The sequence below is a fragment of the Alligator mississippiensis genome, chromosome 4 (genome assembly GCF_030867095.1).
Source record: "Alligator mississippiensis isolate rAllMis1 chromosome 4, rAllMis1, whole genome shotgun sequence".
NCBI classification, from domain to species: domain Eukaryota; kingdom Metazoa; phylum Chordata; order Crocodylia; family Alligatoridae; genus Alligator; species Alligator mississippiensis.
The window spans coordinates 236,116,936-236,143,597 of NC_081827.1; positions in this window are offsets into that span (position 1 = coordinate 236,116,936).

The window sequence follows — 26,662 nt, forward strand, 5'->3', positions numbered from 1 at the left end:
GGAGATAAGCAGATAAGGGCAGGCTCAATCTTTTCCTGCCTAACTGCTCCCCCACCCCCACTGCCTGCTCCTCTGCAAGGAGATAAGCCCTGTAATGAATTAGTTTTCAAAATAAGGTGCTGCTCAGTTCACAGAAATTATGGAGTGGTGCCTCAAGTCTGACGAGGGGTGCCTCGAGTCTAAAGAGATTGAGAACCAGTGCACTAGAGCAAGTGGGAATTGAGGAAGTGATGCCTCAAGAGAGATCTCATGAAGTCTCCTGGGCTACCTTTGGTTCATAGACAGGTTCTACCTGCCCATCCAAGGACAGAAGTATATAGTATAACCAATCAAAATGGCTCAAGCATTGAATATCAAATGCTTGCTCACAAACAAACCACAGACTAAAATTTATTTGCTGTGATTTTTTTTTCCTGCAAATATGTTTAAATAACAAACAGTTGGTAAGCAAGGAAAAAGGGGTAAAATTAATAGGAGGCATGTTTGTGTTATGAATGATTAAGTCTTACCATACAAATCTTCAGATCACATTTTGGAGATCTTTCTCAATTCTAACAGACCCAAGCAATTCTGGAAGCTATACTCCCACATCATACAAATGTATTATTTCAGCAGCAGACTTGTGTGCTGCTGAGAAAATAGCTGTTAAAAAATAATATAACTGCCATTGCAGATCCCTAAAGGGGATTGCTTCTCCCACTGGCTATTATCTAAATTGGATGTTTTCTGGAAAGACTAGCTGAATAAATAGAGTAGTGCTAGCAGTGCCAGTACTGTAGTGCTGAAGTTTTAAAGAAGCATTATGATCTTATTTATAGTATTTTTTGCAGGTGGAACTCCCCCAGGTTCAGTGGATATACTCTGGATTTGCATATAATCCCTGGGGCCTAAAGCTCTAGAAGATTAAGGAGTGCTCTGCTCCCTTTTGCGGGCAAACAGGCAAAATTAGACCTACCTCAGCTTCATCAGCTACTTACCCAGCACACCAGATGGAGGGAGACTCCAGAAGGGAAAGAGCTCTTTGCCACATCTGTTGCTGAACACAAAAGTACCACTACAGAGAGGGCTTCATTTGTAGAAACTTGCTACTCAGGGTTTTCCCAATGACTCTTTGGGAGTCACCAAAACAGAACAAAATTTTACAAGCGGTAGGTTAGTGCCACTTACTGTGGAGATGATGAAAAGGCTCTTAGTTAATTGTAAGACCTGCATCCTTAGTGGTGAGAATTCTGTGATACGAATTATTAGACTAAAATGTATAATAAATCTGAGAAACTAGTGGTAAGAATTCTGTTCAACAGTCCTATATGTTACTAGTTCTTCTCTCAGGACTGTCTACTATGGAAAAGGGTAATAGTAGAATTGAGAAGACTCTAGTAAGGCCATTATCATTCAATCACCAAATAAACCTCAAATGAACATGGTCAACTAGGAGATGGAGCTTCATAACCAGGCAGCAGTTCTCAAGAGACTGGACACAGGCATGCCCACTTAAAGTCTCTGGAGCTTTTCTACCTATTGGGTGTATCTATACGTGAAACTAATGTGATGCAATAAACTCCAGAGCAGTTCAAGCTGGAGTGAACTGCTCCTGGGCGCAGCATCCACAAGCACCTGGGACAGCAGCAATTTGAACCAGGGCAGAGCAAGGCCCTGGCTGGCTGAGCTGACTGGGTGCAATTTACACCCCCAGTCAGCATTTACACATGTGTTTCAGTGCACGAAATGACCCTGCCATAAGATAATAGTGTCCCCAACAGTACTATCTTATGACAGAGTTAATTAGCTTACTGCACCCTAATACTGGCATATGTGTAGATGGTGATGCTTTACTCCAGAGCTAATTAGTCAAGTCTTCAGTAAAGCGCATGTGTAGATGCACCCATTAACACCAAACTGTGAATGGCATTTTGAGAACAGAGAAAGAAAAAGTGATGTAGTGAAGGTATATTTGCCTACTGGGTGTTCACATCTGTAGTTATGGTATTGTGTTGATATACTGCTGTCAAAATTACTGTAGAGGAGTGTCTTGTTTACTGTTCATATGGAACAGAAACAGTAATATGGTGCTGTGTTTGACAAAGCTGATGCTATGTCACTTCACCTGGAATGAAGATTTCCTTGTATGAAGGAAGACTTATGAAGACTTATTGGTGTGATTGAGGGAGCACTGTGTATTGAGGGTGCCCAAGGAAAGCATTCTGTGGTTTCAGAAAATCTGGACTAGACTTGGGTTACTTTTAGGAGGTTTTATATTACTGTGACAATACCAGCACGAGATTAGGATGAACTCATTGATGGGTCAAACTCTGTTCTCAGTTCCTCCTTTATACACCACTGAAATCACCTATCTCTGTTATTAAGGTTGGCGTGGACATGCTGAAGCAAATGAGAAGAGAATTTGATGTGATGAATATAAAATACCTGGATCAGATGCTATGTTCTGTCATTAAGGCCACTTCTGCACAACAGACTTCTTCTGAGTGACCATACCAGTCAGCCGAATGAGTACCTTCCAAATGACCCTTCCTACAGCACCCCATAGGCCATAAATAGGTATTACATTTGTAATGTAAAAGTCTTTCTCCTGGCACAAAACGAGAGCATACAGCCATTCAAAGGATTTCATGTAGGAGAGAAGTGGCTCTTTTGCTAGAAAGTTAGATAGCAAGATCTCCCTCTTCCCCATTTAACTTGAATGGCTGTAAACTTCTCTTAAGAGAGAAAGGGAGGGAGAGCACTGGCTCCCTGATAGCCTGCCTAGGGGCAAACAAGCTGTCAGGGAGCCCGGTGGGGACTCTGCCTTTGAAAATTCATAGATTTCATAGATTTCATAGACATTGGGGCTGAAAGGAACCTTGGAAGACCATCAAATCCAGCCCCCTGCCCCAAGGGCAGGAAGTCAGCTAGGGTCAAAGGATCCCAGCAAGATAAGCATCCAAACGCTTCCTAAAGGAGTGTAGAGTAAGTGCTTGCACCACCTCTGGAGGGAGTCTATTCCAGGCCTTGGGGACTTCAACAGTAAGGAAGTTTTTTCTTATGTCCAGCCTAAAACAGTTTTGGAGGAGTTTGTGACCACTGGACCTTGTCATCCCTTGGGGCACTCTGGTGAACAGGCATTCCCCCAGATCCTGATGTACACCCCTGATGTACTTATAGGCAGCTACCAGGTCACCCCTGAGCCTGCACTTTTCCAGGCTGAAGAGTCCCATGGCTCTCAGCCTCTTTTCATAAGGCCTATTCTCTTGTCCTCTGATCATGCACGTGGCTCCTCTGGACTTTCTCAAGCTTCTCCACATCCTTCTTGAATTGTGAAGCCCAGAATTGGATGCAGTACTCCAGCTGCGACCACACCAAGGCCGAGTACAGTGGTAGGATGACATCTTGGGATTTACTTGAGAAGCATCTATGGATGCAAGCCAGAGTTTGGTTTGCTTTACCAGCTGCAACATCACATTGGTGGCTTATGTTCATCTTGTAGTCAATCATGACCCTTAAGTTTCTTTCAGCTGTGGTGCTAGCAAGCATAGCACTGCTGAGCCTAAAAGCATGCTGCAGGGCTTTTTTCCCAAGGTGGAGTACATTACATTTGTTGGTATTAAATGTCATCAGGTTTGTATCTGCCCACTTTTTGAACCTATCCAAGTCAGCCTGGATCACCAGCCTATCCTCAGGTGTGGACACTATGCCCCAAAGTTTAGTGTCATCAGCAAACTTGGCCAGTCCACTTCTGACACCAGTATCCACGTTGTTGATAAAGACATTAAAGAGAACAGCTCCAAGGATGGAGCCTTGGAGGACACCACTGGTCATGCAGTGCTATGATGGTTCACTTCCGTTGACCAACACTCTCTGGGTATGGCCTCAGAGGTATGGACCAGTGCAGAGTACTTCTCCTTTGTGGTGATTCCTATCTTCTATCCCAAATTCCACTGTCCCCCTGCTTCTAAATATCTGCTCAGTGGGAGGAGGGCATTCTTCTGCTGTGGGAGTCCTCCCAGACCTCCAGGAGGATTGCTTTTGGGAAGAACAGCTCTCAGTCATCCACCCCCTTCCCACACTCCTCTAGGTTGGCAGACAGCAGCTGGCAGCTGTCCCATGACAACAATGAATGTGTCCCGTTCCCCCTGCCCCACACACGCTCCTCCAGGTTGGCCAGAAGGAGTGTGCAGGGCAGCAGACACCTGCGCCAGAGCAGCAAATCTCCTGGAGTCTTGCAACTTAGGGAGAATTTGGCCTGGAGGAGTGCACAGAGTGGGACTATTCTCCCACAGTGGGAACCAGGGAGCTAATAGACAGGATGGAGAGCAGGGTATGCTTCTCGGGCTGGAACCCTCCCAGAACTGACTGTAGCGGCTGCCCTTTCAACATCTGCCAAGTGCCTCCCTGCCCCCTCCCCAAGTAAGGGAGAGGGCAGGCTGTAAATGAATGGACTCCTCTAAGTGTAGGGGTAGCCCAGGGAACAGCCCTCTAGTCCTCCCTGGCTGGAGAGCTCACCTGTGTGACTGCAGCTCCCAAGCTTTCTTCTCATGGTAGGAATTTCAGAGACAGGTAAGCCATCAGTGCACCAGCCTGTGACACTCACTGGCCCATGGAAGTTCAAATCCAGGTGCATCCCTTTAGTTTTCAGAAACTGGCTAAAGGATGAGCACTGATGAGGGAATGCATGCCACCTCTGCATGGCTGATTTTTGAATCGGCAAGGCTCGGGCAAAACCCCCTCTCTTTCCTCAAAACACACTGATGTCTGGAACCAGAGCCTGCTGAATAGACTGCCTGCTGTAGCAGATCAGTGGTCAGCTGTGTTGAGGAACAGGATACCAGAATGCCTAAGTACCGAGTGTACTTGAATGAAAATGAGAAACCACAACGCACTGCCTCAGTGGCAAGTGGAACAAAATGTGCATCTGAAATTCATGATGATAATGTAAAATAATGTCAGTGTCATGTTCTGCCTCTGAGGGCTTTTTCAGGAACAAGCAATAAAGGATTAGAAGTAGTTAGAAGGCTACTAAAATATGAGATACTTAGAGTGTATGTGCAATACAATATTTAGTTTTGTGTTGATTTCACTTGCTTTGCTCCGATTACTGTTCCACTTAAATACCAATGTACTAAAAGAATTAACATTTATAATACATTTTCAAGGGGTGAGTGTATACTGCTGTATGAGGTACTAGTTAATAGAGAACTGCCAATAGAAGAGGTGGCCAAGCATATCACTATGAAAAGGCTGTTTCTCTTTGCTTCACAGGTGACTGCCTACTGATTAATGTCATGTTTCATTCACTATTTCATTTCTTGCTTGCCAGCAATTGTTTCATTGGTGATGGTCATAGACTAGGGGACTACAGCTGCTTCGTTAGCTTAACAGTGGCGTCCTCAATTGCATATCACTTTTAATATACTGAATTCAGAAAACTAGCCATTTACCATTTCACTTCCTTGCTCTCCTGTGTCATCTAAAAGAAACATTGTCTGACCTGCCGCTGCTCTACATATGTGTTTATGGAGATATACATAGGGACTTTTTGTCCCTAGAAAATGCCACTATTACATTCTGTCCTTGATGATGCAAGAACACACCAGTTTTCTCAAACAATTGTCCCTGTGTTACTATAGTTATACTGGAGAAACTATAGTTCATAATTTTCCAGTAAGAAATAATACTACAGAGCAACAGCAGCTAAACCTATGATGTATAAACCTATGATGATACACTGAATTCTCATTGAGCAAGGGCAGGGATGAGTCCTAAGTGTGTTGAAAATTACTAGACTACATAACGTAGAAACTTTGTATATTTTTCATCCGTCTCCCACCAACTACAGTGCCCATCCTTAAGATCTTCCCAATTGCCATGAGTGACATAGCAGTTAAATAAGTAACTTTACCTCTATATTTGTATTTTTCAAGGAATTTTCTATAGTACTGTATAGGGAGTAGTACCGATTGATCATTTTTATGTCAACTAAAATTGTATGTTTTTAACAATGACTACTGTTGCTGAAAAAGTGTTTAGGGAAAAGGGAAGGAAATTTAAAAGAAATGCTATCAGCTGTAGTGGATGGACTGAGTTCCAGGAATATTCTGGGACACAGAATCTGAGTAATTTTACAAAAATATATGCATTTTATTCAGTTAAGTGTCAACAATCCATGTTTTTTGAATTTCAGTGACCCCAAAATGCCTGGAGTATTCAGCCAAAACTTCATACTAGACAAAATAATCACAGAGTTTCAAAATAAGAGTAGCTGTAAGCAAAGCACATTGCTAAATGCTAAGAAGGTATTGTTCTTCCACTGTAGTGATTAATTTGTGGCACTGATTATTGAGAATGAATTATAGTTCAGCATATTACGATACTCCTGTAGTGTGGTGCTGACCACATCACCTCTTTCTTGTGCTGAGGTTAAAGAAACAGAGGAGCTCTATCTCCACTGCCGTGATGGGCCTTAATGGCCTGTAATCAGGGCATATTTGCTTTTATACTACAGTACTCTGCTAGAACTTGACTGAGAATTTTTACCTTGAAACATGGAAATTTGCTTTATCTGTCATTTCTGGAGCCCCAGGTATAGTTCTTCAAATTTTGGTCCCTCTTTTATGTCTGATAGCAGACCAATTTCTTCAAAAAATGGCTGCCCCATACATCTTTCCGATTTACTTTTGTTCAGGTTTATAGTTTAAATTGTATAAACACTATTCTGGCATCTGACGAGAGAAATAGTATTGAAAGAAATATTGCCATTTTAATTAATTTAAATGGAGCGGCCACTCTGAAGGACTGGTTCTTTACTAATCCTTTGGCATTACTGCAAATTACAATAATTAATTCCTTGTGTAGCTATCTGTTACTATTTAGACCTATATGTTGACTGTCACAACATGACAGGACCCAGGTTTCATGCCTTTGGCACAGGAAATTCACCTGAGGGCGGTAAGGAAAAATGCTCATCACACCTGTTCCTTCAGGGACAGCCCAGAAAGGAAACAAGGCTTACATACCATTTGGGAAATACTCTGCCCAATCCTTCACGTGGGCAGCATCTCTTATGCAAGTCCTTCCAGGAAGCTTCGAGCTGCTCATCCCTTTTGGAATTTGGGGGGAAGCTAACGGTGGAAAGACGTTCCTATGGCATTATTTCCTACCCAACTGCTCTGTGCTAGAAGATGCTAGTAAGATCCAAATCTGTAACAGAATAAATACTGTTCCAGATATATGAACATTTATCTTTCTTACGATTATACATTTTGCAGTTTAGTAAAGTATTCCTGTGTAATTGTGTTCATATCAAGGTCGGTTTGGATTCTTGTTTATTTTGGGACTTCTAGGTATCGTAATAGAGTTTAATACATTTTTTAGCTATTTGAAATAGAGATTATAGAGGGATCAAAGAACTAGTCAGCTTGAAAAATAACAATAGAAAACAAAGTGAAAGTTTGACTTTTATCAACTTTTCATTGAAAAAAAGATTAAATCATTTTAAAGGATATATGTTAAATAACAATATGAAGGCCTGCTTTTGCCTTATTTTACTTAAGGGTATTTGTGGCAGTGCACTGGGTGTGCCTGCCACTTGCAACCGGTGGGTTGCGTGTGGGGTACGGTGACCCCGGTCCCAGTGAGGGGGCGGCCCCAGTGAGAGGGGGCAGTGATGAGAGCAACCAGTGGGTTGCGTAGCCCCGGTGTGAGGGGGGCACTAGTGAGGCGCCCCAAGAGAAGGGGCGATGATGAGAGCCCCATTTAAGGGGAGAGGTGTGTGGCAGTGCACTGTGTGTGCCTGCCACTTGCAACCAGTGGGTTTCGTACGGGGGGTATAGACCCCAGTCCCAGTGAGGGGGCAGCCCCAAGAGAGGGGGCAGTGAAGAGATGCCCCAAGAGAGGGGGCAGTGTGATCAGGCCCCAGAGAGGGGGCAGTGGTGAGAACCCCCCCCCCACAGTGAGGATGTGATGAGCCTGCGGAGAGTGATGGGAGCGTGGTGCTGCTGTTGTCCTGGTGGAGAGGGGATAGCAGTGCGTTGAAGCCCGAGGGGATAGAATGAGGGGCTAGAGACCCAGCCCGAAGGAGAGAGTACCCTCGACTGGCCCAAGCTGGGGCCAGGACTATGGTAGTCAAAAGGGCCGGGGGCCCACCGCGAAGGATGCCCAAGAGCCGGGGCCCTGCGGTCCCGACTGGCCTTGAGGTGGGCCAGGGCTAGGTGCCGAAGGTCCTGGGGGGACCACACCCGAGAGGGGAAGATGGCTTCGGGGGGGCAGCGACATAGAGCCCCAAGCGACGTAGAACCCTAGTATGAGCGGGCAGTGATGATTTAAGGGGGGAGGTGTGTGGCAGAGCACAGGGGGTGTCTGCCACTTTAAGGACCTGGAGCTGGCAGCCTCCAGGTGCCTGATTAGGGCAGCCATTTTGGAGACAGCGGCTGCCTATATAAGCAGGGCAGTTTGGCTACTGGAGGCCAGGCAGCAACATTGCCTGGTTGTAGAGCTGCTGTGAATGTCCTGGAGGTAAGGGGTAGCTGTATGGGGATGGTTAGGAGGCTCCTGGTCCTGGGCATGACCTGAAACTGCACCCTGCCAGGAGTGGGTGGTTTGGTGGGGCTCTTAGTGGCACGGGAGCCCCCAGGAAATGCCAGGCCAGTTATCACCCTGGTGAAAGGCGGGTCGGGGCGCCTTAACCCCTAGCTCCCATCACCACCGGGTGGGTTACCCTAGTGTTTGTTGGAGGGCCTAGAGGGCCAGTGTTGTGAGGGGCCCAGAGAGGGTGGACCCCGAGAGTGGGAGTGATGTGGGCGTGGTGCTGCGTTTGCCCCCGAGAGGACGGGGAGTAGTGGCACAGTGAGGCCCGGAGACAAGTGAGGGGCTAGAGAGACCCAGCTCAAAGAGGAGAGTACCCTCAACTGGCCCAAGCTGGGGCCAGGACTGTGCGAGTCAAAAGGGCCAGGGGCCCACCGCGAGGGACGCCCAAGAGCCGGGGGCCTGGGGTCCCGACTGGCCTGGAGGTGGGCCAGGGCAAGTGGCCGAAGGTCCCGGGGGGGGACCACACCCGAGAGGGGAACATGGCTTCAGGGGGGCTAGGTATCCCGGATGATGGCGGAGTGGCCGCCTGATAGGAGAGGATCATAGTGGGGTCCTGTACGGATGATTCTGGGGCCCAGTGTGGGGCCGGTGATTATAGGAACACCATGATGCCATCTGCGAGGTTTGGGCTGCGGTATTAGGGGAGGTCGGAGCCACAGAGCGCCCCCTGGCATCGGGGCATTACAATGGGCAGCCTCCCGCTTAATTGACATCTTAATGAATCAATTATCATCAAAGGCGTGGCGGGCGAGAGAAGTGGGCGGTTGCCCAGAGACAGGTGGGCGGGCCACGAAGAGCTCGGCCCTGAGTAGGCCCCCTGTCACGGTGACAGGCGGGCGGGCCGTAGAGCTCGGCCCCGAGGAGGCCTCCTGTCACAGTATTTATAACAATACAGTTTTTTCACTATCTTTGATATTATCATTAGTGCTTCAAGCACTTTATAGGCACTAGAAATATACATAAATAATGTGAAACAACATTAAATACATCTTACAACATTCAGCTTGTGATTCCTTGTAAGTGCATTATTAAATACAACTATTGTTATAATCTAACTGATATTTTTCAATAAAGATACTGTACATAGTTATCTTACAAAAAATATTTAAAGGTGGGTAACTTAAATGGAAAACTTGAGGCACTGCACAGTAAAGTGTGACATTAAAGTCAGCACATACCATGCAGAAGGTTTCAGTCTTCAGTCAAGCTCTCTGGATGCAGAAGCACTTCGTATTGTTGAAAGGACCGAGCTAAATAACAGGAATAAAATAGTAGAATGCCACAACTTATTTACCAGAAAGTGGTGCAGAATATACTAATGTGGCAGACATAATCACTTGGCTAAGCATAGCAAATAGACTAGTAAATATAGTATAAATGGAAAGTATAAATGTGATCTGTATTTATTGTCTTTGAAACTTAATTTAGCAATGACACTGCAGTCTGCACTTCAATCAATGAGAAGAAGTCTGTGTTCATTGTCTGCTGGTCAATGTACTTCAAGGTTGTCTGTAAAACTTTTCAGCCAGTGGCAATGCACTTAAGTCTCCATGTGTTTGGTTCTCAGAACTCAAATGATCCAAACCTTCTTCTGATCAGGAATCATTGCAGATAGGTTATCAAATTTAGATATTAATCTATGAATGTTGTAATCCTAAAATGTCATACAAAAGAAGAAGATTTCAGATAGGTGATTAGTGGAGTCTAGAGGTTTTCCATCAGAACAATTTACCAGTGGAGTGTAGGCTTCCAGACTCCTTGGCATTGATACAGCCTAGTAGGCAGACCTTGTCTGACCTGGGAGGTCAGGAAGGATAGACAGCCTCAAAAATAGTTTGAAAAGGTCAAAATAAAATGCTGTTTCAACTTTTTCAAAGTGAAAATTTGGGATTTTTATCCTGCGGGTAACCGTGAAATTTTGATTTTTCATTTGTTTGACATTTCAGAATTTCTATAAAATGAGAATTCAGTTTCTGATTAGTTCTACACCAGGCTTTCATGATTTCTCTACCAATTGTAAGATATATATGTAAGATAGTGATGTATTGTCCACCACTAGTTCTACATAAGATGCCTATTAACATCTTTAAGTCCCTTTAGAAATCTGACCCTAAAAAAAAAAAAGTCACTTTTGAAAATATTATTTAGCCAAGACATTTAGACATCAAATTCTGGAGTCTGCAAGTGAGAGAGGAACAGTGGAAAAAAAACCCTGGTCATACAGAATTCACTCTTCCTTTCAGTATCTACTCTCTGCCACTCCATGATGCAGGATACCAAGCAAAATGGACCTAAGGTCTCATCCAGCTAACGGCAGTTTTAATGTGTAATTCTTCTTCCAGGGCACTGGTTGGCAGCAAAAAGGGGTGGGTTCAAATTTCGGGGTACTTCATAAATTATACCTGTGGCTCGAGCCCTCACCCAGAAAATCTGGGAACACTAAATTCCCCTTTTTTTGCAAGCAGTATAAACACAAACACTCACATTATTACAGAAAATAAAACAAAACAAAAGAAAACATTAAATATAATTTTAAAACACTACAAACTACAGAGCAATGTCTATATAGAAGGCACCTTTTTGGGGAAGCTTCACCCGTACTCAGGCAGGCTGGGATTTGGGGCTTCCCAATGGGTAGTTCTGGGGGCCTATACCTCTATACCTGCCCTTCAGCAATGGGCTGGAGAGGAGGGCCTGCACCAGAGAGTCCTGAATTGCTCCTTGAGTTTACTACGCTGTGCGGTGCTGCTTGAGAGCGTGGGTCCTTTTGCATTGCAAGGGGCCCCTCGTTGCTCCTGGAGAAGTGGTAGACTGCCGATCTATGCTCCCATGGAGAGGCTGAGTATGTATGTGGGGGGGTGACTACAGCTTCAGCCAGCATGCACATACCCCAAAACTTCTGGGCTGGAGTATATGGCCTGCTGAAATGAAACTGTGGGACAAACTCCAAAAGAAGCCAGATTGATTAATGGCTATAAGTGACCCAACCGCAGAGCTTGACTGGAGCAAAGGACCATCAAAAGAAACAAAGGGAAAAGCCAGGCCTACCTAGGCTGCAGGTAGTTTGGGTCATACCGCTCCACCGGGAGCAAAAAAGTTGCAAACCTCAATCCCAGCCCAAAGCTGGCAGGATCAGAAACTCTCAGGTTTCAACCCTGTTTAAAACTGCCAGGCCTAATTCCTGGCTCGCCAATCCAAGGAACCAATACTCTCTTCCCCAATGTTAATCCCTTAACACCACCAAAAAGGGGGAAGAAAGAGAGGAGTTCCCAGACACTGGGACAATTCTCCCTCTCTCTCCTCTACCCAAGTTTCCATTTTTGCTATCTCCAAATTCCTTCTCCCTCGAAGGAGACTTCACTCTTCAGCAGCCCCTACCAGCTTCTCCCCTCCCCAAACCAGCCCAGCTCACTTTATACTCCCCTGCATGACATCACCCCGGCTTTGTCCAATCAACGAATGCCACAGTCTGATCTTTCTTCCAACCAATCTGCCTGGAGCATTTTATGCTTCCTTTGGCTAATGAGTCTAGTGGGTTTTACATACTTTGCTCAGATACAGGTCCCAGCTTGCTGTGTGCTAAGCACATGGCCAGAACAGCAGGCGCCCACATAAAAACACAATGTACAACAACCAAAAACACACACTTTACCACACACCACCCCAAGTGTGCGTGGGTGCTACATATGTGTGTAATTTGGAAGGGGTCCTGAGTTTCAATTTAACCAGTCAGTTTGACCCCTGCATTTTTTCCTTAGTTGCACTACTTTCAGAGGCAGTATCCTGTGCAGACTATTTATGCTCCTAATCTTTATTTTCATACCAAAAGGAAAAAATACACACAAGTTTTCTCACCTCCTATTGTTTTGAGACCTAGATTTTAGTGGTAGTCAAGTTCACTGCAGCAATTTCCCTGTGGTCTGCTATTGATTTTATAGAATTTAGCTCAAGGAAATTTATGTTCAGATATTAAAAAACCTCAGGATTCGGTCTTTCAGGGTTTGGGGTGACATGCCTTGGTAGAGGTCCTCCTATCAAACAGTCGACAGCATTTGTACTCAGACTTTGAAACAAACTTTAACCTTAATAAAGTAGTAATAGGAGTGTCATTTGCCAATCAATGGAAGTGATTCTCCCACTCTAATCGGAACTGGTGGGTGTCTGTGTTCAGTTTTGGGCCCCTCACTTCAAGGCAAATATGGACAAATTAGAAAAAGTCCATTGGAGAGCAACAAAATGATTAGGAAATAATTGTAAGGAAAGGCTGAAAGGACTAGGATGATTTTGTTTGGTGAAGAGAAGTATGAGGAGGGATTTGATAACAGTCTTCAAATACCTGAAGGGTGGTGATAAAAAGGATGAATATGGGACCATTTTCTGTGGCTGCAGGGGACAAGACTAGGAGCAATGGTCCCAAATTGTAGCCTGGGAAATTTAGATTTCATGTTTGAAAGAACTTTATAGCTCTCTGAGGGTGGAACATGTTACCTAAAAAAGTTCTGCAATTCTTGGATGTATTTAAAAGCAGGTTAGACAAACAGTTGACCGAGATGGTTTGGATGATCCTGCCACAAGCAGGGGGTTGAACTGGGTGACCTCCTGAGGTCCCTTCCATCCTATTTTTCCATGATTCTACATTATCAGTAAAATATATAACGCATGCCTGATTGTGGACAGGTGCGCTGTGCCTAAAAGTGATATGCAACAACCTTAGCCCTCATTCAAGTCAACAGGAATTGACAAATGTGTAACCCTTGAAATCAGGAATCAAGTCCAAAATTATTTTCACTGTATTTTGCAGGTAGATTTGCACAGATTAGTAATAAATAAAGAAGTGCTTGTTAACAAAACAAAACCCAAGACAATATGTCCTTTGGTGAACTGAATAAATTCCAAGATATTTTGAATAATAAATTCTGTGTTTGTAGTACATCTATATTGGGTAGATATAAGATTTTTTTTTAATTTTGTGTATTACTTTCCCTTAAAAATAATTTCATTTAAATGTTTAATCTAAATTAGCTGTCCTCAGCAGTGATTATACTAGTTACAGTTTGTTGTGTTTTTTTCAAACAGAACATGCATTTTCTAGCAGCTTATTTGGCCAATATTTGATTTACGATGATACAGTTCATATACAAGATGGCTTGTTGTTTTTAATGAACTGGATGTGTTGTATAATAGAAGTGCTAGGTTTGTGTTAAATTACAGCTTTGGGACTCATTATTGTGAGATGTTATCTACTTTGAACTGGCTTTTTTATCACAAAGGAAGAAATTGAATTTGCTTAAGATGGCAAATGCAGCAACTGGTTGGGAGCTGTTTATTTCAGGCGTCCTATTGAGCTAACTTCCCATTTTTACCTGATTTAATTCATATTCTGTTTGGGAGACTGAAACATTAAACATGCTCATATGTGCCAGTTTCCATATTAAAAAAGCACCCCAAAAACCATGTAACTGCATTATTACCCATTTCTACTGCAGTAGGTTTGGAGTGTTGTAGCCAATAAAAAAGTATCACAAAAAATCTTGCCTCTTAACTGTTTCTTCTGTAATTCATGGAATTCCCTTCCTTCAGACACTTTGGTGCCAGATTTTCAAATAGGGAGAGCACTGAAGTATTTATACACTTCTGTATATATTGGCTGTTGGCAAGAAAATAAGCTATACAGCTTTGGCATATGAGCAAACTGTGCACAATCATGCAAAAAGTCCTAAGTGTTTGTATAAGGGTTGTGGTTCACTTTGGTTGGATTAGTCGAAAAAACATGTGGCTTTTAACAGTGGAGACCTGAAAACTCAATTATTTGTGTGGTGTTTTAGGGCTTTTCACCCAAAAAATCATTAATGGGTTTTTATCGTGATAGGGTTGAAATAAAGAGACAAATTAAATAATAGCGTGTTTACCCAAATTACTTCTGCTACTCTGTGCATACAGCAGCTAAACCCTGCTCCATATTGATGGAAACGTGATGCTCATTGTAGAACATCTTTGGCATAATTGTCTTTAACGGAGAAGTTGTCTAATTAAAGTTAATTTAAGGAAACATGGTAGGCACATAAATCGATGTAACATACACTTTTCACTTGTTCCCCTTGAAGTGCCAGCTGAACCAGCGTAGACTTTGGTAAACTTATTAGATTAACGGGAACAAAACCTTAAGTGATGAGTATGAGAGACCATGTGTGCTGAGATTCACTTGGACATATTTATATGCACCCTTGCAGTGTTTAAAGGAGCATAAATTAATGCCCATGCCAAGGAGCTGTATTAAAAAGAAAGTGAACACACTAGGAATAAAAGCTACTCTTTTTTCACTTTCTCATCATTTCTTGCCATATAAATTCTTCTAAGTGACTTGGAGAATGCTGCTATCTCTAGACATGACAGTCCAACAGGTTTCACAGTAAAGTCACTATCAGTCCAACATTTTCACAGTGAACTCACTGAAGAGAGACACTTTGAATCTTCTTCAAAGTCTAGCTAAGTAAATAGGCATTGCATAGCAAAGCTTTCTAGATTGAAAGGAATCAAATTCCCACAATCTGGGAGTAGGTTTTAGAGACTTTCAGTAGCTACTATCAGAAGTCAGTGTCCTCTTTCTACAATACCTTCCTACAGACTTTAGCTAGTGCATGATGTGAGAGGAAGCCTGAGAACTCTGTAGTTAGGACCCAGGGCAGCTGGGTAGAGGCCAAATGCAAGGAGCAGGCAGCCTGGAATCACTGCTGCCTAGGCAAGCATCTACACATTAGGAAAAGAGGAACACCTGCAACCAATCAAGAGCCTACTACTTAGACTAGAGTGGCTGTAAGAGAATGGACAGCCAGGAAACCAGCTGACTGCTGGCAAATGGGCAGGCTGTTGAGCTAAGCCTTAGCTGAGCAAGCAGGTGGTTCATCAGGCACAAGAAAGAAACTTATGAGTGGCTGCAGAATCACATGACTGGATGGGGCAGGGCTAGAGAGGCTCATGAAACCAGTGTCTGCAGGCAGGTGGTCAGTCTGGCCCTGGAAGCTGCAGAGCAAAGAGCCCCTGACCAGAAAGCTGCAGAGAAGGGCTTGGCTGGCAGCCGAGCTGCCTAGGGAAGAGCTAGCAAGGTGGTGATGGTTTACAGGGGAATACAGCCCAGGGTAGGAGGGAGCCTGATTCTACAACCTAAGGCCTGGGGCTTAGGTTGAACCCAGTGGCTGTGTCCACATGAGCATGGACATTTGGTTCCCTGGGGACAACTAGCAGCAGGACACCTTGCGCCGCTGCTACTTGTTCCCGAGCAATGCCTGTGCCCTGCGCGCTCTGGCATGCACCAAGTTACCCTGAGTGGGGTAGGAGAGGCTGGCGCCAGCACTAGGCTGGTCCCAGCAGCCTTATCTAGTGTGCTTGGGGCCTCCTGGGGCTGCAGCTGCAGAGATCCTGTCCCTTGAAGCCTGGCCAACAGCTGAAGCATGGCTGTGGCTGGCCCAGCTCTGGTTTTGAACAGCACATACTGCCCTTGTGTGCACCACTCCACTTTTTCCCCCCACTTTTATTTATTTATTTATTTATTTATTTATTTGACCCCTGAATATCCACGGCTAGTGGGGTTTGGGACGGGAGTTTCTAACGAAGGTAGGACAAGGACATACTTTAGGATTGTGGGGCAGTTTTCCTTTGAAAAATCAAGGTATGGCAGGAAAGTGTAAAGGGAGGTTATCTAGAGCTAGTGCAGGGCGGTAGTGTTTGGGCCACAAGGGGGCATCATGACCACCCTTGAGGCCTGGTTCTGCTACAGATCACAACCAGAAAATCTATCAGAAATACCTTCAGTCCTTTTTTACTGTGCTTAACAGAAAGCCATCACAAAGCACTACCTTGCGTGTGTGTACATGTGTCTTACTACACAGAACAACATGTGTAGGATGCCCTTGTAATACAGAAGAACTACTGTTCTTCAAAATGTAAGCAAATATTTTTCTTTTAGTCATCCTAATAATCCCTTTTATATAGTGCATCTAAACCAACCATTACACAGCCTGACAAATACTATAGGTAGATGATATATTAACTACTTTCTATCATGAATATCTTAATATTTAGGGTTCACTGTAACACTGAACCTAACACTGAACACAGAACAGTTGACATGCCTTTAGTGAAATAACCTCTAAGTTTTCCTACACCTTAGATTTTGTTTTTGTTTTTTAGGGAGGGGGTGGGGGAGTGGTAAGGTTGTGTGCTGTGTGTCCTTTGTGCTGGGTTTTATATCTGCTCTCGCCTTACCTCAGCTGCCATTACTCATCAAATACTCTATGTAGTATGAGACAGATTTTTACTTGTTCCTTATTCTTCTTTAAGAAAGTTCCAATTTTTCCATGACCTTGGTTTTGTAGGCCTTGATTTACACACATTAGCAGCTTTATGGGTTCCCTTTATAGGTTAGTTTGTTTTATTGCCAATAAAGCAGCTTTACTGATATAACTTATAATTCCTTTTTCCCTATTGTTTCTGGCATATGTTAATGTTTTCGATTCCAAATCATTGATACTAGTAATTAACTTGCTTCCATTATTTTTCTTTAATAGAGGATAAATGAGCTCATGCTATTTCCTTCAGTAGGGATGGATTAGATATGAGATACCACTTTATGGGGAAAGTACTGTAGGTATGATTAATAGCATCATCACTGCAACATAATTTAGTTAGAAGGACCCACACAACTGATAAAGTGTCATGCACTTCTACTAAACTGCAATCTAAGTGAACTGTATTTCAGATTTTTATATCCTCATTTCTGTCTACTGTAAAGGTATTACTGTAAGATTCATACAGATTTCTTTATAGTCAAGCACTACAAGCAGTGAAAGTTAAATCATTTCTTATTGCATTAAGAACATTTTTTCTGCATAAAAATGGATAATTATATTTCTGATAAAGTTAGAGTGATGTTGCAACTGCCATGGTCCTGGAATTATGAGAGAGGCAATAATTTTTTGGGGGGCGATATCTTTTATTGGATGAATTGCATAGTTGGGATAAAGTTAGACAAGCTTTTGAATGCAAAAGAAATCTGGCCTCTTGCATTTTTGATAAAGGAAAAAATTAGTTTACCAAATCCATTTATAGCAGGCTGAAGTTATACCTACCAGAATTTTTTACCAGAATGAGAAGTTTAGTTTAAAATAAAGATATCTGTCCTCAGAAGCTCAAGAAAAAGGTTCTTTATGTGTATCAGGTATCTTGGCCATCTTTTGTGGGGATTTGGAGGGCCACAGACTGTAGAAAATCCCTTTGCATTCGACCAGACCTAACTAGGGTTAGGTCAATCTAAATACCCATTTGTGCAGATATTCATCTGGGTAGGGGAACTAACTTAGATCGGGAACATAAACCTGATCCAGTGAAGATTTGTATGTGTTCAGAGCACAACCCCTGGGCTGGGAAAGCCCCACTGCTCACCTGGGCCCCAGGGGTGTGCTCTACCACCCAGTCCTGACTGAGCTATTTTTTGCCCCTCAACTCCTCACCCTTGAATGGATAATCCTCCCTCCTTCACAGGCACACTAGCCCCCCTGATCCTGCCAGTATCCCTGTAGTAGGGTGGCCATCATAGAGGACAGTTTGGTTGTCCTCTGTCCTCTATTAATACAAAACTGGGCACCATTATATCCTCTATTTTTCTTCAAGAGAAAAATAGAGGACATAAAGGCGTCAGGTTTCATATCAATAGAGGACAGAGAACAGAACAGCAGAAAACTGGACTGTCCTTTATGATGGCCCCCAGAGCCTGTAGTTCCACTAGCACCCTCCCCATAACTCCAGAATTTCATCCCTTTGATTCAAGTTTTTTTTCTTACTGTGTTAGGCAGTGAGATTTTAACTCTTTCCAGATTTTACTTTACCTTGTTACACACTCTCTTTAGGCACTAAAAGAATTCAAAATCACCATTATTATCTTGAGAAGCAAATCCACTGGACAGGACTCTGGATTGTCACTCAAGAGATCCAAGAACTCCATATCCAGTGAACTGCTGTGGGGTGACCACTTTTTTTTTTAACTGCTCATCTACTTAGGAAGTGAACTCTTCAGGACAGAGCCATTTTGCACAGTGCTTGGCAGCATGAGACCCCCCATCTCTGCTGCAACCTTCCTGCTCAAATGTCATAAAAGAATAAATAAGAAAATTGAAAGATATTACTACTATTACATTAGGAGAAATAAAGGATTGTATTACAATGCATCATTCTAACTCCACTATTGTGACACTTGCAACTCAAATATACTAATTGGTTGGACATGGACTGATACCAAAAACGTAAATACTCTCCCCCCTACAAGGACTCCTGCTTCTTTTACTTTGTTTTGGAGCAGGTTGCCTACAGCAGTTGTTGGCAACCTTTCTGAAGCCATGGGATGGAACAGCATGACTGTGGTCAGACCCTCCCCCCCCCAACCGGAACCCCCATAGGCCCCAGGGGTTGTGCACCCAGGCCTAGGGTCAGTGAGGATCTAGTCAGGGAACTTCTGGAGGGACTGGACATATTTAAATCAGCTGGTCCTGATGATCTCCACCCCAGAGTGCTGAGGGAATTAGCAGAGGTCATTGCGGGACCCCTGGCACAGTTTTATGAGCGCTCGTGGTGCTCTGGTGTGGTGCCAGAAGACTGGAAAAGGGCCAATGTGGTTCCCATTTTCAAAAAAGGGAGGAAGGAGGTCCCAGGAAACTATAGGCCAGTTAGTCTTACCTCGATCCTGGGTAAACTTTTTGAGAGAATTATCCTGGTGCATGTCTGCGAGGGGCCAGCAGGGGAGGTTATGCTTAGGGGCAACCAACATGGGTTCATTCGAGGCAGGTCCTGTCAGACCAACCTGGTGGCCTTCTATGACCAGGTCACAAAATCCTTAGACGCAGGGGTAGCAGGGGACGTAGTCTTTCTGGACTTCAGGAAGGCCTTCGACACTGTCTCTCACCCCATTCTCATTAAAAAACTAGGGGACTGTGGCGTCGACACCTACACAGTCAAATGAGTCACTAACTGGCTGGAGGGCCGCACCCAGAGAATGGTGGTGGACGGGTCATGTTCGACCTGGAGGGATGTGGGCAGTGGGGTTCCCCAGGGCACCGAGCCTCCCCAGGGCACCTTGGACCCGCACTGTTCAACATCTTCATCAGCAACTTGGACAAGGGGGTAAAAAGCACCTTGTTCAAATTCGCAGATGACACCAAGTTGTGAGGGGGAAGTGGGCACACTAGAAGGGAGGAATAGGCTGCAATTGGACCAAGACAGGTTACAGGCATGGGCGGATGAGAACAGGCTTGGTTTCAACACTGACAAGTGCAAGGTGCTGTACCTAGGGAGAAAGAACCAGCAGCATACCTACAGGCTGGGGAACTCCCTTCTCATCAGTGCGGAGGCAGAAAAGGATCTTGGAATCATTATTGATGCCAAAATGAACATGGGCCGACAGTGTGGGGATGCGGTCAGGAAGACTAACCGCACCTTGTCATGCATCCACAGATGCACCTCAGCAGGTCCAAGGAGGTGATCCTCCCCCTCTATGAGGCACTGGTCAGGCCGAAGTTGGAGTACTGCATCCAGTTCTGGGCACTGCACTTCAGGAGGGATGTGGACAGCATCGAGAAGGTCTGGAGGGAGGCCACTCGCATGATCAGGGGTCAGCAGGGCAGGCCCTATGACGAGAGGCTAAGAGACCTGAACCTCTTCAGCCTCCACAAGAGAAGGCTGAGAGGGGATCTAGTGGCCATTTACAAAGTAGTCAGAGGGGACCAGCAGGCATTGGGAGTGTCCATGTTCCCCCGAGCACTACCAGGAGTGACAAGAAATAACGGTCAGAAGCTGGCAGAGGGCAGATTCAGACTAGACATCAGGAGGCGCTACTTCACTGTCAGGGCGGCTAGGATCTGGAACTAACTTCCAAGAGAAGTGGTGCTGGCTCCTACCCTGGGGGTCTTTAAGAGGAGGCTAGATCAACACCTTGCTGGGATCATTTGACCCCTCTTTTCTACCATGGTAGGGGGTCGGACTTGATGATCTGCTCAGGTCCCTTCTGACCCTACCAACTATGAAACTATGGGTTGTGTGGCTGTGCCTGAATGTCAGAAACTGCTGCTGCTTCATTTGAAACCACTGTTGTGTATATATATTTTGGTGGTACCCATGGCTTTAGGCTTGTTGTTTGTGTGCTTTTATTTCCTGTAACAATTAATCTGGAGTTTAAATTCAGCCCCACACAACTAGGATTTGAGCGAGTGAATGGACTCGTGTTCCTGAGCATCCGAATTCCAGTGCAGAATATTGTCTAATCATCTCTGTGTGGTAGGCAAGCTCTTACAAAATGTCATGAACATGCTATGGAAAATGGAATGGATTTTAAATTAAGACTTGTATATAATGGCAGCAATAATGAAGGGTATGGCTCATAAATTTCAATTGCTAAGATCTCTCAGTGGGAAGAGTGAGTTGACATTTCCCATATATTTAGCGATTTAAAATTCACATTCAGAGAGAGTTTAATAATCATCTTATATTAAGACTGAAGATGTCCCTTGTGGTATTAAACTCTTCCTTATCTGGACCATAAGCCAAGATGTCTTCTGCTTTCCAAGACTCCGGTCCTAAATGTGATCTTGACACTAATATATACCCACCCACCCAACTACACTCATACACACACACAATTAAATTACTGGATGCCTGATAGAATTGTCATTGTTACTAAAACATTAATCAATGCATGTAAGAAGTGAAAGAAAACTACAAACTAATGATCAATTGAAATATTTACAGAAAACAAAACCCTCTTTGAGCTTGTTACAAGTGATGCCTTCTAAAGGAAATTAAGATAAATCATTCTAAAACATGGCAGTGATAGCAGTGGTCTCATCAGTACAGGATATAAGATTCCTGCATGCAGGGTGAGATTAGAAATAGGAAGCTTTACCTTCGCTGCCTGAGATACAGTAATTTTGGTGGCTCCTTAGAGGTCAATGCACTAAAGATGGAATATCCATAGCTGAACAAAAGTTGGTTACAGACACCCATTTATTCAACACGGAGTTGAGCAGCATTATCTATATCTAGTGCACTCAGTCTAAAAGGCTCACAGTAACATGAAGTCCTTATGCGGCTTCTTCAGTTGTATGGTTTTTGGGGGGGTAGAGCCTCTGTCTGCATTTGGCAGATACCTATTGCATTTTGGGTGCTCCTGTAATATAATAAATAATAATGACAGTAATAATAGTGTAACATTGCAGAAAGTGATACTGTGTTTGTAACCACTGCTGAAACAGAGGTAGTGAGTGATGGCCATGTTTAGGCAGACTGCTGATGCAGGAATACAGAAACTGGAAAGATATCAAGCGGCCTGATTTAAGGCTTGGAGAGAATACAGCTCTGTGAGATTGATAGTAGAGAGAGGGATCTTTTGGTTGAGGTCCATGGCCTGCATCTGAGCTTTTGGGATTGATAGCATGCAGCACTATCAATCTTGAGGCAGCAAATGGGACTACTATTCTCTATGAAGAATGGGTCATATTAAATACCCTGACATTGACTAGATTGAGAACTATGAAATTATTAAGGAAGAGTACATGTTTTTAGAGTGAATATGGTGCTGATTCTCTATGTAGTTTGTTGAGCCACCAAAAAAAAAAAAAAAAAGTCAGTGGCTATTCCAAACCTAGCTTCAGGAAGCAGGGTCATGTTTTAAATGAAAAATAGACCTAATTTTGCAAAGGTACAGTACATCAAATGTACAGGGAAATTTCTTAAAAATACAAATATTTATTGAAAATCAGAAACACACTGTATTAATCTATTACCATGTTCTGTTGGTCAGGGGCTAAAGGTTATTACTAACAGTATACCTCTCCGCAGGAGGTATCTTCTGTTCAGAATCAATGCTTCAACTTGCTGATCCCTTTTAGCCCCAAAATTTGCAACAGCAATTTCAGCATAGACTTCTGAGCAGAGCCCTTGGAGATGACAACAGAGCCGTGGGTTTGTCTTCACAATTTACTTGCAGGAACTGGGCCATTATTTTAATCAGATGACTTTGCTTCATTTTAAAGGTATCCTCTTTCAAAGCCTCTACCATTTCACATTATGCCAAAGAGCAAGACACATTGGGCACGTTGGGCCTCACTCTCTGTAACATTTAAGCTAATGTGGAAAATAGCTTTCTTTGTAGAAGCGATTTCTTGCTTTTAGTTTCAGCAAACAAAGCTAGATACATAACTGGGACAGCTGTGGGCTGGAAGGACTGAGGCAGGCCAGCATAGAGCACGGCTGCTTCTGCTGCTTCTCCCCATTACTCGGCTGCCTGACTGCAACATGGAGCAGTGCAGGCAAAGCTGTGAGTCGCCTGGCAGTGGCACAGCACAGCGACCCTGCTGTTGAATGCTGCCAAAGCCTCCAGCTCTGGTCCAAATCCAATTCCTCAGTGAGCCCTAGGTTGCTACCACCTGGCCATAGACCATGATCATAACAGCTTTCTATTTGAAAGAATTCTAGAAGTAGTGACACAAAAAGCAAAGCTAATTAGGGAAAACTATGACTTTGCCCTGAAGAATGAAAGGTGTTAGAGTTATGGTACAACCCAAGAAACTTGAGAATTTTTTTTCTCTCTAAATAGGCAGTTTCCCAAGTTCAGTTGTTTAGCAAGTAATTTGGTAGAGAAACATAGAACTTCTTTCAAATATGCTGGCATTTTTCAAGGGAATTTACTCAGGGGCTATACATAGATGTTGGCCTTGGCGTGGGGGTCAGCAGTGCTGGGATGTGTCCTCTTCATTAGGCAACACAGACATTGCTGGCTGTCTCGAGTTGGGGTGCAGCAGTGCAGTACATGTGCCCAGGGTGCCCCCTACCAGGGGAATCCCAGGGCACGACCCTGAAAGCAGGGAAACCCAGTTGGGTGCTCCCAGGCCTTCTGGGTTTGGTCCTGCAAGGGAACTCCTGGGAAATGGAGGATCAGGCCCCTATCACCCTGGGAGCACCTTCCCAGGGCAGTGCTGCCCCCTTTCATTCACTATAGTACAAATAGACATCCACTACAAAAAAGGTGGCACGAAAGTTTACCACCTATTTTTGTGGCCACAATTTTGGACATTTGTGGCATGACAAGGTACATGAAACATCTGTTTCCTTTAGGCTTTGTATCAACATATAAACTTTTTTAGGGAAGCACAAAGGTGACCTGTTTATAGCCACAGTGCCATACAAATGCATCTTATTACTAAAGGCAGACAAGGTTCCTTGGGTGAATCTGATATCTTTTATTAGACCAACCCAAATAGTTGGAGACTAGTTATTAAGCAAGCTTTCGGATTCAAAAACCCTTCGTCAGGCTAAGGAAGTTTCAGCAGTTGGTGTGTGCTCTTCCTGGATGAAATGAAAAGTAAAGAAGCCAGGGGCTGGGCTGGGGAGTCAGATGTCAGGCAGGTTATAATGTGTCAAAATCCAATGTCTACATTTAGTCCATGATCTCTAGTATCCAGGAGGTTGATGAAGTGGAGCTCATAGGCTCGTCTCTGGGAAGTGTTGTGTAAGTTTCCCTTGAGAATCAGGACTGAGAGATTGGAGAGAGAGTGGCCCTCCTGTGAGAAATGTGTCCCCACCGGTAATTGGGTGTTTCTGTCTTTGATAGATTTCCGGTGTGCATTCATTCTAGTGTGCAGTTGTTGTCTGGTCTCTCCTACATATCTTCCATCAGGGCATTTGGTGCATTGGATGAGGTATATTACATTTCTGGAGGTGCAGCTGTAAGATCCTGGGATGCTGATGGCTCTGTTGTGGGGTGTAGTAATTGTGGGGGTGGTGGAGATGTGTTGGAAGGTTTTGCATTTCTTGTCATGGAACAGTCTGGATCCTTTTGGTGTGTTCTGGGCTTGAGGAAGTTTGCTTCTGGTGATGAGGTTAGCGAGGTTCAGTGCTTGTTTGAAGGCTAGGATGGGTGGCTCTGGGAAGATCTTTTTAAGAATAGGGTCTCTTTCTAGTATGGGTTGCAATTGTTTGAGGATTTTCTGTACAGTTTCAAGGGATGGGTGATACATCATAACCAGCAGTGCGCGATTTGTGTGTGTGTGTGTGTGGGGAGGGGGGGTGGTTCTGTACTGCAGCAGTTCTTCACGTGGTATCCAGGTGGCTCTTTCAAATGTGCGATCTACCTCTCTGGATGAGTGTCCTTGTTGGGTGAAAGCCTTTTTAAGATTGGTGAGGTGGCAATCCCGGGTGTTCTCTTCAGTACAAATGTGGTGGTATCTGAGGGCTTGGCTGTATATCACAGCTTTTTTGGTGTGTTTCGGGTGATTGCTGGTTCTGTGCAGATATGTATGTTGGTCTGTGGGTTTCTTGTATACTGTGGTCTGTATTTTATCATTCTGGATACTGATCGTAGTGTCTAAAAAGGAGATGCTGGTGCTGGAATATTCTAGAGCAAGTCGGATGGAGGGATGGTGATTGTTGAATTTCTAATGGAACTCAATCAGAGATTGTAGGTTGTCAGTCCAAATGATTAAGATGTCATTGATATATCTTAAGTATAGCAAGGGTTTGATGGTGCAGTTCTTGAGGAAGTCTTCTTCCAGGTGGCTCATAAAAAGGTTGGCATACTGTGGGACCATTTTAGTGCCCATAGCTATTCCCATCATCTGGAGGAAGTGTTGATTATTAAAAGTGAAATTGTTGTGTGTGAGGATGAAGTGTATAAGGTCAGTAATATCTTTGGGTCTATATTCTGAGTTGTAATCTTGTTCCTGTAGATATGTAAGGCAGGCTTGGATGCCATCCTGGTGTGGGATGTTGGTATATAGGCTGGTTACGTCCATGGTGGCTAGGAGTGTGTTGCTGGGAAGGTGGTCTATGTTTTTAAGTTTCCGTAGAAAGTCTGTAGTGTCTTGTACAAAACTTGCTCCGTGGGTGACGAGCAGTTTTAGGATTGATTCAACGAAACCTGATATTTCCTCAGTTAGGGTCCCATGGTTGGATATGATAGGTCTGCCAGGGTTCCCTTGTTTGTGGATTTTAGGGAGCATGTAAAAAGTCCCCGGGTTAGGTAGCGGGGGGATCAAGGTCTGCAGTTTTTCTTGTAGTCTTGATGGAAATGATTTGATGGTATTGTGAGTTTTTTGGTGAAAAGGGGAGTAGGATCTTCTTATAGTTCTTTGTAGTAGGTGGTGTCAGAGAGTTGGCTGTTGGCTTCCTTTATGTAATCCTCACGGTTTAGGATGACTATGGCTCCTCCTTTATCTGCTGGTTTTATTACTATTTGGTGGTTACATCTTAGAGATTCTATGGCCTTTTTCCCTGGTAGAGAGAGGTTGTTGTGGTGGCGCGCATTGCTGATTATTTCATTGTTCATTCTTTCCCTGAAGCAGTCAATGTAGCGGTCAAGGTTAAGGTTTCATCCACTGTGAGGTGTCCAATCTGATGGGTTTTTTTGGCATTTTGGCGTCGATCTTTTCCTGAATGTTGTCAGAGGATGAGTTGTTGTTGGGAGTGGGTTCAGTTTGGTTGTGGAAATATTCTTTGAGGCGCAGGCGTCGGAAGAATTCTTCTAGTTCTCCACATTGAAGTATTTTATTAGGGTATTTTTCTGGACAGGGTCTTATTACTAAATGCATAATTATGACGTGTAATATAAAGACATATAACAACATTTCTGTGGTATGAGGAGGGAGGAGTAGAGATTTTTAGCTCCCTTTGTTGGAAGAAATTTCCAGGTTTGAATAATTTGTTACTGCTCATCAGGCCAGGCTCTACGGTGCAAATCCTGTTTTTTTCCCTTTATGCTCCTTATCATCTCTGCCTGTCTTTGACCTCAACCCTGAGCTTTGCCTTTTAAAGAGACCTACAAAAATCCTCATGCACTGAATCTGTCTGTCTGTCTCTGCTTTGCTGCCCCCATTTCTAGCTACTAAACCCCATTTCTTGCTCTGACAGATTTGAAAATCACATTGCCTTTTGGTCAGGGGAAAAGATCTCTTTTTTTCACTAGCTTAGAGTAAGATACAAATAAAGGGTAATATACAGTAAAGGTGACTATATATATTTTTTATGAGAAAGCACTGATCTCATAATATGA